General features: G+C 42.8%; 1 long non-coding RNA gene across 2 annotated transcripts; it reads left to right on the forward strand.

Annotated features, from left to right (window-relative positions):
- Positions 1 to 358: 358 nt before the first annotated feature.
- On the forward strand, positions 359 to 12,514 carry LOC109273373 (uncharacterized). Of its 2 annotated transcripts, none has more exons than XR_002083003.2 (4): positions 359 to 633; positions 1,933 to 2,948; positions 6,697 to 6,817; positions 11,310 to 12,514. It is a non-coding gene; the product is annotated as an uncharacterized LOC109273373 (long non-coding RNA). The 2 variants fall into 2 exon arrangements; XR_008416981.1 differs by having other exon boundaries at positions 364 to 633; positions 2,816 to 2,948.
- The last annotated feature ends 2,891 nt before the right edge of the window (positions 12,515 to 15,405 follow it).

Here is a 15,405-nt window from a genome sequence, read left to right on the forward strand (position 1 = left end):
ATACTATGTCTGAAGTACTAAACATTACCTTATTCAGTTGGCCTCGGCGGTGTTAAGAGAGCGGAAGATGTTTATTGCCAGAAGCCACCCTTCTCGCCTGGCGAGGCCCGTTGATAGCCAGCTCTTTGTAAATAAACATATAACCTTTGCAAAGGTAATTTAAGGCCGTGCCTTAAAGAAGATGGTAAGGTGCACGGGGAGGGAGAGCGAAAATAAAAAATCGCATGAATAAAGTCGAAGGCTGCAGGCTAGGGTGGTTATTAAGTCCCAAGCTGTTTTTCCTTCACTTTTCCTCACCACCGAAATAAAAACAATTATTGCTATGATGCTCTAAAATTAGAACACATTTGTCGTTTTTAAAGGCAGCCACAACTGAACTTGAGCTCAGCAGTAAAAGCGGAGGCAAAGCAAACAGTTGTGCCCGGGGCCTGCCCTCTCGGAGCTTGGCACCAGCCGGGGAGGAGAGCATCACCCCCGGGGTGTGGGTTTAAGCGCAGGGGCCCTGGCGGAAGAGGCATCGTAAAAGGGATTTAAGAAATCCCCATCGGCCGGGGCTACAGCGCGCATCACCACCCCACAGAGAGCGCCCCTAAACCGCCCTGTGCGGGGATTGGCTGCAGCCCCACCAGAAAGGTAAGCTTTATTATTCTACATGGCCAAGCTTCATGGAATGTGCTGGTGTGTTCCAGAAAGCCGGGGGTCGTTAAACAGGATTCCTCCCCGCCCTCTTCTACTCTACTTCTACTTCTCTGCTGCGCAGAGAGAGATTTGCCTAAGTGATCAATTATTAATGACCCAAAGCCTCCGCCTTCCTTTGGCTAAGAGGAAAAAGTTCAAATTTGTGACTCCGGGTTCGATTATCAGAGCGTGCTGGCCAAAGGAGGCTTTTATTCAGAAAATGCGAGTGTTTCCACCTCCCCCAGCCCACATTTTCCTCAACTTATTTAGACATCACTGCCAAAAAAGGTTTGGCCGGTCCCCTTAATTACTGAGATAATTGCCTTAATTCTCTCTTCACTTTGCTAATGTAGCTCTGGCTTTGAATCTTATGTTTTATCCATTAGATCATTGTAATTGGAAAAAAAAAAAAAAACTAGGTTATGACCCAGTGAATCCTAGCGTAGGCTTTTTACACAATGTTGTGAAGGGTAGAGATTTAGATACACGGATGATATAGATAGATATAAAGTTATGTAAGATTTATATAAAATATAGAATCGTATATATTTTCCATGTATATTCACTCATATACATGAAGTGAAAACAGATTTCCAAGGGAGAAATATTCTCACACATATGCAAGCTCAAATTTTGAAACGGCTTAAATAAGGAAATTAGTTTTCTGTTATGTAAATATTTGATTGCACTTACAAATAATCTAGTGTTCCACCACGAATCTGGTTTTTTTCAAAAATACAAAAAACAGCTAAGGCTGAGGGATGTGGGATATGGGAACCGAGAGCTCTGATTCGGCCCGAGCTGTTCTGCACAGATCCTTGGGTTACAAGCCTTCCATGCCAGCGAATACTCATTCCCTCTCCTGCCTCCTGCCATCACGAGGTGAAGGGCGCGTTCCAGCCAGAAAAGGGAGATGAGGATTGTCCTCTCTTTCGTCGGCCCACAGGCCGCCTCTGGTTTTCAGGACAAAGACACAAACTGCTGGCTTTTAGTGTGGACCCCGTGGCAATTCCGAGAGAAGACCTGGCTTTCGTTTTAATGCTATTGTAAAATGTCTAGAGATGCTTAGCTATAAGGCACCATAAAAGTTTAAGATATTATTGTTAAAAGGACAGAGCAAAGCTATTCATGGCAAAAGGTTCAGCCGAGTGCGGAGACACGGGGGCTGGAAAAAAGTGTGAGGAGAATCCAGGAGGGCTTTTTGTGGCTGGTCGTGTTGTTTTGATTTTCATTTCCAAGTCTTTATGTCAACAGTTTTACGGGACACAGTTGTTTGAGGTGCTACAGATGGGGACTTCACATCAGCTTTGCTTTGTTCGAGAAAGGTTGGAGTTCGGCTGAACTGAAGAGCGTAAAAATATACATTCAGAGCAATCAAAGAAAGCCAGATGAATTCATTAACCCACGGAGAAAACCTCTTGTTCCTAATTCTGGCCCTGAATCGTTTTCTAACTTTGCTTCAGTCGGTGGAAGTGCTGTTTTGGTGGCTAGAGACGCTTCTTTTTTTTTTTTTTATCACAGTTTTGTCCAATCCCTCTGGAACGCATCCACGTCCGTTTTCTGGATGATGGATTCGCATCCCAAACCCACCGGAAACTAGGAGCTTTATTGTAATTTTCAGTATCGTTCCCTCAACAGGTACTGGCTGAATATGTTCTACCTGTAGGCACTGGACTGTCTTCTGAGGACAAAGCCCTGAGTAAAAGTGAACGTGGCGTCTGCCCTCATGCAGTTGAAATCAAGCCAGCAAAACACACATCCGTCGCATCAGCACGCAGCAAAACAGGAAATTCTGACTGATGCAGGTGCTGTGAAGAAATACAAGGAGCTATGCGCGTTTAAAGTAGGGGATAGGATCAAGCCAAAGAAAGATGTCCCAAGAAATAGTAAAAGCAATACGTATTGAAAACTCACTACGAACTGTGGTTCAGAGCACTTAGACGTATTTTTTTCTCTTCAGCCACATGAGACGGGGATCGTCTATTATTATGCCCACTCTAGAGATGAGAAGGCTGAGGCAGAGACTCTCGAGTCGAGAGCTGAACTTGGAATGCGCTCAGCCAAGATAGGCAAGGTTATGCCCTGCTACCAAGAATCCCCCAAATATGAAAGTGTACTCCTTGCCTCGATATTTCAGGAGGGGAGAATAATCCAGACGTAGGTGTCATCGTATGCGAAGACCTCGCTCGTGGATGGAGCCTGGGCAGGATTGCAAAGCAGGGTGGACGACAGGTCTGGAGCAGACCAGGAGCAGACCTGGAGACCGGCAGGTAGGAGCTAGACCACTCAGAGTGCATCCTGTAGAGGAGACTTAGCCAGTATCCACTAACTAGTCGAGCACGCCAGATCTCTTTCCGGACACTTCATTCAACACAGCCCTCCATCCTCCCGAGCCCTCTCTTTTCTTTCTTTTGTTTGCTTTTTAATCTCTTTTACTTGCTTATTTATTTTGGAGAGAGAGACAGAGCGCAAGCGGAGGAGGAGCAGAGAGAGAGGGAGACACAGAATCCGAAGCAGGCTCCAGGCTCCGAGCTGTCAGCACAGCTCGAACTCCCGAACCGTGAGATCATGACCTGAGCTCAAGTCGGACGCTCAACCGACTGGGCCACCCAGGCGCCCCGCCCTCTCTTTTCACTTGAGATGTTTATTTTGTACTTATTGAGCAGGCACTTTTAGACCTAAGTATACCAGTTTTGATCATCTGTCGTGCTTGGGCGTGTATGGGTGGATATATATTCAAAATCAACGAGTTCAGGAATGCTAACGCTTCTTACACTCAGAGCCAGGCTCTGCTGAACCAGCGTTTTACTCCAAATCGTGGATGTCAATATCTGAAGTTTTTTGTTTGTTTGTTTGTTTGTTTGTTTGTTTTTAAATTATTTATTTATTTCGAGAGAGACAGAGACAGCATGAGTGGGGGAGGGGCAGAGAGGGAGAGGGGGAGAGAGAGAGAGAGAGAGAGAGAGAGAGAGAGAGAATCCCAAACAGGCTCCATGCTACCAGTGCGGAGCCTGATGCAGGGCTTCAGCTCATGAAACCAGGCGATCATGACTTGAGCCAAAACCAAGAGTCAGGCGCTTAACCAACTGAGCCACCCAGGCTCCTCAAGATGCCATCTATTGTAAAACACGGTCTGATTTCAAGACTATTGAAATGTGGGGAAATATTGGAATTGAATAATATGGTAGTAGTATTTACTGAGTCCTTACTTGGGCCAGATATCGAATTAATCGTCGCGTACTAACTCATTTCAACTTTGTAACAAGCCCAGCTAGGTGTTATTTCTGTCCCCACCGCGCAGAGGAGGAAACGGAAGTTCACACCTTGTCAGAATCGTGGATCTCGGTGTAAACCCATGATCTGCACCTGATACCTCTAGTTCTGAAGCATTACAGTAATTGTAAGCCATTTACTGGTGGCAAAGTAAAACTCGAGGCTACTGAGGGCGATTGTCTACTCTAATTGGAGAAGACCGGGGATATTGCTCAATGTTTTTTTGTTTGTTTGTTTGTTTCACTTGATCGACATAGATGCAATCCAAATCTATGATTATATATAATGTCACCTACATTTCAGATCTGGATTCTAAACGCTCCCCAGAAGGAGCATTTGAACCGGTAAAATACAGTTGACTTTTCTCGGTGGGAGTTGTTGCAATGGTGATACCGAATTAGAGAAGGGCAAATACCCTTCTCGTTGCTGTCAAGAAGCCCACCTTGGTCTGAACCCCAAGAGCACACTCCCCAGCCGTTCATTTTCAGAAGGGGAAGAACGTAGCTTGCCCCGATGTGGCTCTTCTGTGAATTCCTCCTGTCTCAGGATCACCTATGTTCGATCCACCTGTGTCCAGTCTCCAGCGAGATGTCCTTTTTGGGCACGTCTATTCTTCTGTCTGGGTCAAGTGTAAAAGACAGTGAGGAGGTTAAGGCAATCCAGGATATACACTCGTAAGAGTTTTGGACAGTTCGTGTTACTCCACAAATCCAGATGATCGCTCATGTTCCTATGAAATGAGTACTTACACCCTTCGGTTAATCCGTATTTCTCTGATTCGATCCTGATGACAAGGGGAAATTCCCCGGTGAGAAAAGCCTAGTGAAAAAGTGAAAAAACACAGTTTTCCTATTTCCCCGTCAGACCCCGCAGGAACCTGATGAGTTCAATCTCAAACCAAAGGTGAGACTTTTAAGCTCAGATTCCATTTCCTTTTCAGCCCAAATCTGACATTCTTCTGCAGATAAAAATAAGGTTTTAAAGATGCTTTTAAAGAACAGCATTGGGTTTTTTTTGGACACCAAAAATGTTTTATTAAAAAAAAAAAGTTCAATGAGTTCAGTTTAAATGAATCAGAAACATATGGGTCAAATTTTCCTTAATATACACTTGGGCTTAAAAATTAAGGGAAAAGTACTAGGGGAAAAAAAAAACCTCTCTCTCATTGTGCTGAAATGAGAACATTTGGAAAGAAATTGCCAACATTTGACAAGTTTAAAGTATAGCCAATTTCACCCATCTCTTGGTGACAAAAGCCTGGGGACCGTACTGTCATCATTAGGGCAAGGGTAGGGCATCATGATGGAGGATGTTGGAGAAATACTTTTTTTTTTTTTCCTTCCAGAACTTGAACTCCTGTATGTACACGCAATTATTTCATTCTGGAGCAAAAGGATAGAGACATACTCTAAAAACATTCTGACTTGGCTTCTCATGGTATATTAAAAGCATACTATAGAGGCACAGACTCAAAGTTTGGAGGTTTAACCCCAGGGAGAGAAAATTACGGTTCTCTCCATTTATCCCTGAACCCTGCAGCTGGTAACAGTGTCCTCTGTTAGTAATTACACTGAACAGATGAGGGACTTTTTAATTTTTTTTTTTTTATTTTGACCTGCAGTTAAACAAAATTTGCTTGTTTTATTTTTGGTTAAAAAATGATGAGGCAGCACCAACCCCAATTTCACCCCAGAGCTGTTGATTTTCCCCCTCCTTCCTAATTTGTTTCAGACTATGAGTGCAGAGTCCCTTTTTTAGTGGGAAACATTTGCTGCCAAGACCTTCAGGGGATTTATCTGCAGTTTATTTTGTTAACTACGAGTTTTAGATTGTTGCGAGTTTTTTTTTTGTTTTGTTTTGTTTCTTTTGCTCGTTTCGAACGTGGCAACGGGAAAGTTCACCTTCTGCTTTTGGGAAACAAATGCCCAGCGAGAGAAAAAGAAGAGTGGGTCTAAAGTCATCCCAAAGTGTCACCAACGGCCTCCAGCCGATGGTAGCTATAAAGAGGGATAACGAAATAATACAAATGAATTCACTGTCTTAAAAGGTTTCGAGTATAGTGTGGGCTCCACTCTCTCACCCTTCCCCTTGTAATTCAAATTTAACACTAATAAACGAGAGGAACTAAAGATAATTGGCTAGAATCAAGCATTACATCTGGGGCATTTCACAAGCTGGCCCCAGCCAGGCAACGGCAACTCAGTGCAGTTTTAACTTCTGCGTTCAGAACAAAAAACAATGGTTCATGAGGTGGAAAGAATGTTGTACAAACACCCCATCGCCCTGGCTGGTATTTATAAAGTTTTGGCAAAATTTCATAACAAATTTTAAAATAATGTGAAAGTGCCCTGTTTCCGGTTTCTACCCCGCACCATGCCTGTCTTGAGGATGTTGTGGTTCAGGGCAAGGGGCCAAGGATTTTGCCTGGCAACAAGAACGGAACAGACAGGCGCTAATAATCTGCACGTTTGAACAGGGCTTTCTTATTTTACGTTTCGAGCAGCGTTCATATATATCCTTCCACGGGCTGAGGTCCTCCTCCCCAGCCTGGTGGACCAGGCTGCTTTTATTTTCTTGATGGGGAAACCAAATTAAGAGAGATGAGGGGCACACTTAACGAGGATTACTGTTGGAATGTAAACCCACTTTTCCGACCCTTCAGCCAAAGAAGTGTTCATTGAGATTCAAATGTGGGATAACTACCCCCAGTCCTCTTTTTCACCCTCTTTCCTCTCTCCTCTGTAGGGCTTCCCTCCCCACAATCACAGGGGAGTCTGTGCGTCGTCCCAAGAGCACCACTAGAATCATGCAGAACCTAACAGCTATACCGCAGCGAGCAATTCATCTGAGGCCGACCCACTGTTCGGTAGGCACTAAAAGCACTAAATTCACCGATCGGTATTTTTTGCAAAAACAGAAAAGCAATTTAATTTGCAAAAACAGAACAGCAATTTAATTTGAAGGCCAGTGCGGGGGCGCCTGGGTGGCTCAGTTGGGGAAGCGTGGGATTCTTGATTTCAGCTCAGGTCATGATCTCACAGTTCGTGAGTTCGAGCCCTGCACCTGGCTCTGCCCCGACAGCGTGGTCAGAGCCTGCCTGGGATTCTCTCTCTGTCTCTCTCTGCCCGTCCCTCCCTCCCTCTCTCTCTCAAAATAAACACATAAACACCTTTTAAAGGCCAATGTGAAAAATTCAGGCTATTGGCATTTTTTTGCCGCTATCCCTAACATTCGAAGGATGCGAGCCACCCTATAAAATGTAGCCAAACATATATCTTCTTTTCCGACACATATTTTATCCATGAAAATGTGCGCTCTGCCCATTTGGTGAACAGCAATGCATCCGAAGGAAGCACAGCGTACTGGAAAGAAAAAAAAGGCTTTGAGGCAAGGAAAGCCTGGGGTAGTATCTATTTCTACCACTTCACAGTTATGTGACTTTGAGTGTGTTATTTTACCTCACTGAAACTTCGTGTCTTCTATAAAACCGTTCCTTTCATCTGGGAGGATTTTTAGGAGGATTACACTAGACCACGTATGTGATACATCCGCAAAATGGTAGCCTCTTTGTCAAATACGGTACAGGACATTTTAACTCACTGATGTTCCAGAAGCTTATTCTTCAGCTTTGGTTTTCCAGATGGAGTTCTGGGCTGTAACTGTATCTGTGGGACCGGCTTGTGACCACAGTAACGATGGTGTAATGTGCACGGGATGAAATGGCACAGTGTTAGATGATGCTGTGACACAGGTGGTTTTTTGTCTGTTTTTGCTTTGTTTTCTTTTGTGTTTCCTACCGGAGACCTGCCCACCCGCTGGTGGGTTATGGTAAGGATGGAGTGGGGGAGGGGGGGAAAGGGAAGTGTGTGAAAAAAGGACTACTTGATTCTTTAAATATATTATTTCATTTAATTCTTTCAACAACCTGAAGTGCAGAATTAAGCAATTATATAATTAGCCAGCGAATAGATCAGCTATTTATATAGCCAAACTCAGTAATTAGGACTGAAAACATTATTAACTGAGTTTGTAAATGAACCCTTCAGGTATTTACCTTAACTCCGCTTCTTTTTCTTCACCGTAAATTATCAGCCTCGGATAATTTATTCGGTTAACTTAATTGGCATTAGAGCTCAACCAGATAATTCAGATCTAAATTATTCACATTATCTTTCAAATTATCCCGACATTCAAAGAATATTCCCACTTCTCTTCGCCTTTATGTGTGGGGTTTTGCCTACAATGAGACAACCTACGTACCATAAAACCCTGAGTATACGCTTTGCCTGGCTTATCTCATCTTGGGATCAAAAGGAGGCAAAGCAAAGTTTTCTAAAGTTTTGAAAACTAGAGCAGTGGCCTTTTTGAGTGATATGCAACGTCAGACATTTCAGGGCTTTGAGCCGAAGGACTTTCTGTAGGTTCAGATGTAGGATTATTCCAGGATCCTAAAAAACTGAGAACTTTAGTAAAAAGTATTTTGCAGTTATATTGAAAATTAGGGTAGGTGTGTGTATATTTAAGAATGAAGGGGCATCCACCTAAAATATAAAAAAGAGTCTTTTGTTTTTAGATGACATTGCAAATTTAAGGTTTCATTTAAAGCTAAGTATTGCACGGGCGCCTGGGTGGCTCAGTCAGTTAACCGTCCGACTTCAGCTCAGGTCATGATCTCACGGTTCGTGAGTTCGAGTCCCGCGTCGGGCTCTGTGCTGACAGCTCAGAGCCTGGAGTCTGCTTCAGATTCTGTGTCTCCGTCTTTCTCGGCCCCTCCCCTGCTCACTCGCTCTCTTTCTCTCTCTCTTTCAAAAATAAATAACCATGAAACAAATTTAAAGCTAAGTGTAGTAATACAATTATAGAAGAGAAAAAACAAAGTAGATATAAAGCTATAAAAGTTTAAGTAATTCCCTATAGACTCATCATCATTATGTTCTATTCCCCCACCAAATCCTTTAATTATATGTTTAGAGATTTTGTTCATTCTTGACATATACTGCATTTAATAGAAAAGTAATAGGTACGTGGATATTAATACTCCCCTGGACTGAAAAACATGTCATAGAAAATCAAAATACATTCATAAATACAATGGGGATGTTGTAGATATGCTATCCTTCAACCACTGGGTATAACCGTAATCAAAGCCGGGAAGACCCAACAAACATATGTCTCATGCAAAATAAAAGTGCGATTTCCTGCTATCTTAATAGCGTTAGTCAGTTTCAGAATCATAGAAATTTGGGACTTAGGACAACCCTTTGCCATTTTGAAGTTGTGGTTATGAGTATTTCCAAGTTAGACCTACGTTCTAGATTCAAATGTAGGCATCCGTGGACCACCTGGCTTCAGTACCCACTTAACTTGAGATAGGAGGTGATTTCTTCGAGAAGCATGCAGTCCCAAGTGGGTTCCCCCAGAACATAGCAAGTACAAGCCACAAAGTGGTAGAAATTGGGCCAAGAATTTAACACAGAGTTGCTATGTTTTCTCCTCTTCCCCTCGCTGTATTATTCTTACAACGTTGAACCACTGAAGGTTGAGGATAAAGGAATTCCAGACCTACCCATTTTAACTTGTTGTAAATTGGATCAGTTCAGCCAAATTTTCTTACATACAAGAACAGATGGTATGATATTTTATCATAAAATGACTTTTCCTTTGCTTTACGGTAAAAAAAATAAAATAAAAATCCAACCCCAAATGACAGTATATTTTCCGCAGACCTGTGGCCTGTTATAATCTGAGTTTATTTCGGCTCCCTGACCTAATTTGTGGTTGAGTATGGCTTCTTTCGTGCCTGCAGATGTACAAAATGAAAAAAGTTCTTTTACGAAAGGAAATAATCTTTTTTCTGCTTATGCAATAGGTGGGTGTTTAAGAAGAGGGAAAAAATAGTTCACCCGCGTTTGTCATCCAGGTTCCATTTGTTCAGATAATGGACTCACTACTTTACTTATCGGGACATTGCTCTCTCGTTTCAAAATTAATTACAGAACATACTCAAATGTGTACCTCTGCCTGTGTGTACACAAAGTGGATATTTGAAGAAATCACTTGAATATTTCAGGCAAAGAAAAATACTTTATTTAAAACATGTAATTGATTAACGGAAAGTAGAGAATTTTGTTTGAATTATTAAGAGAAATGCGTGCTGTTAATTTCGTTTTTGTGTGAGTAGAGTCATCTTTTAAATAATTCATGCTTCCTTATGACCGAGTTTTCTTCCTTTGCTCGTATGTACTTTGCAGATGATTTTGGATTCTGAAACTACAACACGTGACCAGGAAAAATGAAGGCTCATTCAATGAATTTCGTGATATCTCAGTATTTTTTTTTCGTCCCTCACAAGGTATGTTCTCTCTCTAGCCTGGATCATATCCTATGCCTCCAAATTGGTAGAATTTAAAGAAATTCGGGATTTGGGGGTTGGCTAGATGTGTGTGTGTTTCTTGTTTTCCCTCTGAGAAATGGAGAAGTCAGTTTCCCTTTCTTTTTCACATCTAGTTTCCTTAGAAGGGACTAGAAGCTATTACCATGTGAAAGTTTGGACTTAGGGATGAGAAAGTGAAGCCAAATACAGATATCCATCTAGCATGAATCCCTTTACAACTCGTGCTAATTGGCAATTTTGGGTGGTCTTGGTAGAGAGACTAATAATTGAACGGGAAAGAAGTCACAATTCCCAAAATGGACCTACTAGTCCCTGAGCAGCGTCATCGTAACAAGAAAGTACTGGAATGTTCAGCTAATTTCCTCTATAGACCCACTGCTGAGGTAAAGAGGGGATTCGAGCTTTGCTCTTGGGGTGCCGCCTGTCACCAGCACCAAATTTAGTCCCAAGACACCAGAGGAAACTATGTCAGGCCTATCTTGCAGCATCTTTCTGATTCACAGCCGAATCACAATGTACCATGAAGGGTTTGCAATAAAGAGTGATATGTTGGGGAAATTAAATCATGAATTAGAGCTGTTAATTACACACACGTTGGTTTAAAGCTGAAACAAATGCTTCTATCTGCCCTTTGTTGCACATTTTACATGCCTGCCTGTTCCTCCGCTGCTGGTGCTCGGTCTGTTTCTCTCTGATCTACCGCCCCTAACACCTTCACTAGCCAATTCCACGCGCTAACACAAATGTAAAATGTAAATTGCGGCCTAGATTGTTGCTACCGGAGTGTGGAGAGAGACTCCGGGTTCCGTAATAGCCTAGACGTACGGAGGATCGACTTCCGCATCCTTGTATGTTGACAAACTCTTCTCTTCATCACTTCCCCTTTGGTTCCTCATCCAGTTTTGTTCTTGGCCAATCGCGTACATTTCCCCTACAAATTCACATGCGTTTTTTTTCTTGGCAGGGAAGAGACCGCCCCTTCGCTTGAGACCTCCAAGCCAACTTACTTCGCATTGAAATTTCCTTCTTCTTTGCCTTCTCATTATAAAGGCTGACGCATAATTTAACCAACGTTTTCCTCCAGCGGCGATCGTTCTATCTTGCTGGGTCATCCCCAAATTGCGAAGGCACGACTGACGGCCATAATGTGCTTTGACGAACTTCCATCCCCCCCGCCCCGAGAACTTTCTATCAAAGAAGTGATTGAGTTATTCGGAAGTTGAAAACTACTGAGAGAAGAACACATGCAAGCCACAGCCGGGCGGACCCAGTGTGCGTGGAGGATGAGGAGTAAGTTACTGTGGTTTACGATCGTGCAGGATAAGAAGTGGCAGGAGATGGGCTACAAAAGGAATATTATGTTCCAATTATGATAGCTCTTAGGCAGCAAGGATTTGGATTTCATCCAGCAAGCAGCAGGAAGGAATCAATGGACATTTTTGTCAAGAGATAGTATCCACTTTGTTGTTTAGAAGAAAAAAGAAACACACACACACACACACACACACACACACACACAAGGTCCGGTGATGTTACAGAAAAAAATTAACCGACGAAAAGAGGAAAACCGTTGCGCTCATCAGAACAAGAGGTGATGTGACCTAGTGTAAGGCAGTGGGAGCATGTGAATGGAAAGGAGGAGCCTTAGTTTGGTACCATTTCTGAGACCAAGGGATGGCGGTACTTAGCATTCTATTGATGTGATAGACGGTAGCAAAGGGTTTAAAGTGGATGGATAATAGCTTCTGTCACCCAAAGAGGTCAGAGAAAAGAACAGATGTTGCCAGTCTCTACATTTTATTTTAGCTATAATGCATCTGAAATTCTTAAGGATCCTCCAAGAGGAGATGCCTGTAGAGAGTTGAAAACGCAGCCTGGTTTTACCTAGCGGAGTCAGGGCTGAAGAAAGACGTTAGGTGACCATCAGAAGTTACTGGAATTGCCTGCAAAGAGAAAGAGAGTGTACAATGAACGGAACTGGGAACAGAGCCATCAAGACCACCAGCATTTAAGGAGCTGGGGGTAGCGCTGGGGGAAGGGGCACCGATGACTGAATCAGAGAAGAAACTAATTGAAGAGAAAATCGGGGCAAGATTCTTGCTATAACATCCCAAGAGTGAACCTGCCAGCTGAGGGATAGGAGTGCAGGCTGCCAAAAAAACAAAAAACAAACAAACAAAGAAAAAAAACCCATGCAGATTCCACTGCTAAATGGCAACGAGCACATAACCCCTTCTAACCTTCTAACGTTTTTTGTTGTTGTTGTTTTTTTTTCTCTCCAAAAGCTACTACAACCCCAGACGTGCTTTGGGAGCCAGTATTTAAAAGTTCCTGTTTTAATTTGGATGGTTGTTGCTTTTTAAACAAGCAAAATAAAATGGGGATTTTTCCAGTCCTTGAGATGTGGTTAAGTCCTTGAGAAGGTGCTCAGCAGTGAATTGAAGCAAAAGTGTTCCCAGCTTAAATAATCATATTACTGGTTTTGTGTTTCATGTTAACAAACAGCAACTTGACCTGAGTTGTTGGGATTTTTTTTTTTTTCTGATGTGTATTTCTTCTTTTATTTATTTGTGATTGGCTTGGGAATTCCGGTGACTGTTTACTGTGACTGATGAAAATTAAATCAGAAAATCATTACTTAGGCCTGTACTGAGAAATAGGATGTTATATCTACAGCGGATACTTCTGTTCTGAAACTAATGCTTTATTTATTTAGCTGTTCATTTTAGGAACATGAAAAGCATGTTTTAAAAACCCCCAAATTAGCCTTGGGAACAGATGAATAAATATGAAAACAATTTATCCCTTTAACAGCCTAATAAAATATGTTTTCATTATGCTAACTGACCCTGATAAATTCAATAGCCATCAGTTAAATATATCCATCATCCTTGAGAAGTATATCCAAATGTTTGCTCATTTTCTGATCCTCAACGAGCCTTGGTCACATGATGATCATTAATTGTGACATCTCTAATGTAATCCGTTTCGGCTCTCATTTTTTAAAAAGAATGGTAAGGTAGATCTTCTCCCTTCACAAAAGGAAAGCTTTCTGAAATCTTGCTTCAAGCCATTTCCCAAAATGTGACTTCAGTTCATTTGGTTTGTCTTGTCCGGTTTCTTTAGGCTCCTTCCAACTCTAGAACGACTTTTTGCTGTTACGGAGTTAATGGCATTGCTTTGCCATCAGGTATTGACTTGCCCCTCGCGTAGCAGGGGGCGACGGCTGTGATCTGGGGTTGTCGCTGCCAATGGTGGCAGCCGCATCTTCCTGAGGGTGCCCCGTGGGTAGCACGGGTCCTGTGAGGTTGTCTTTTTTTACCCTTCACTCTGCATTTCAGAAGGACTAATACTTAGGGTACATGAGGGGAAAGAGGAACCTTTCTCGTTGCTTGATAACCCTCAGATTGCGTCTGAAAGTGAGTGCATCAGTCAAGACCCTGAGAAGTGGATAATCTTAGGGCCAGAGGAAGGCAGTCACCCTCAGTCAGTCAAAGCTGGCAGGCCCGGGGGGACGTCCTGGGCCAAGTTCCCCAGTTAGCAGATATTCATGCGTGCCTAAACATGACCGATAGGCAGGCATCCCAAGAGAGCCTTTCCAGCCATTTCTTGTTCTTCATTTGATAGGCTGTCACGTGGTTTTCTCTTCCTCCCCTCCCCCATGGGGCCTTGCTGCTCTAATCCCTAAAACCAGGAACACGTGCTCTTGTTTGCACATCTGGCCTGGGTGAGCCTGGCTCCAATTTAAAAACCTACATGTTGGTCCAATTCCATTATTGGACAAGGAAATTCTGTTAACTGGCGGGCTCATTTGCATGTCATTACCCAGAATGCCTACCCAGCCCACAGATGTTTCCCAGACGCGGGGTGGGAAGAGAGCGGGGGTAAAGGTGATGGTGTGGAAACAGAGCGATTTGTGTATATGTTACTCAACATTCTTCTCCCTCTGGTTCGTATCAAGAGACATAATGTAATACAAAGTTAGGCATTTTCACCTCGCTTCGAGAAAATGTTCACTCTGATTTCAGGACATCTAAACAAGTGGAAACCAGAAAAACTAACCACCAGGTAATGTTCTCTTAAGGCCTACAGTTAAAAGAGAGGATAACCGATTTCCATACCGTAGTCTCAATGTTTGCCGTGGAATTCTCTTTTCCTTGGGGATCGAAACAATTTTTTTTTTTTTTTTTTTAGTGATGTTAAACGGATAAAAGTGTGGAGGGTCTCAGTGGGACTCGATTTTTATAAGGCTTTTAATTGGATAACTGGCAGTCACACCATTCTTGTCTTCAAAATGGAACACATTTGGTCACAATGTAAACTTCTCTGTTGTTTTGTGAAAAATGTCTCAAGGCGTCTTGGCAACAGCTGTGAAACTGGGCTCTTTCCACACACAAAAAGTGACGACTTAGAATGCCCACAGTGAAAGGTTTCGGCTGGGGGGGGGGGTGTTTCTGCTTATATCGTGCAAAGGAAGGAATGCTTCGTTCACAACAGAGACAAAAAAAAAAAAAAAAAAGAGAGGAGAAAAGAAATGAAATCAAATATAAAATAAAATAAGATAAAATAAAATAAAGTCAAAACTATAATTGCTTTGGGGACTGAAGTTAAAACGCAGGTGTTTTGAGGGGAACATAAACATTTTTTTCCTAAATGAGGCGTTGAGGGCTGGGAGAAGGGCAGTAAAATTAGTGGAATTACTGCCTGATTTTAACCAGATGATTGTTGCAGTTCGACACCAGCGAGTTTTCATTAGGGACTCTAATTTACAAGCCATTCAACACATTCCAGTGGAACACAAGTGCTCCCCCAGGTCCTAAAGAATGCCAGCTCTCCCACTTTATGGCAGAGAGGCCGGACTGCGAGGTTTTTAAAGGCCAACAGGACTACGGAAGGGAGCCCAAGATCTGCGAACTGGTGATGATCGCACTGGCTCCCTGAAGGAGATGGTCCCAGGGAACCAACTTCTGTGCGACTCGGTTGCCGATCGTAGTCACGTGGTCGCTAGGCGTGGGCCCGGGGAATGGTGTTTCAGACGTGCCCGGGACACTCAAGTGTTA

This window comes from Panthera pardus, unplaced genomic scaffold (assembly GCF_024362965.1).
Source record: "Panthera pardus isolate Hobbes unplaced genomic scaffold, ASM2436296v1 HiC_scaffold_24, whole genome shotgun sequence".
NCBI classification, from domain to species: Eukaryota; Metazoa; Chordata; class Mammalia; order Carnivora; family Felidae; genus Panthera; species Panthera pardus.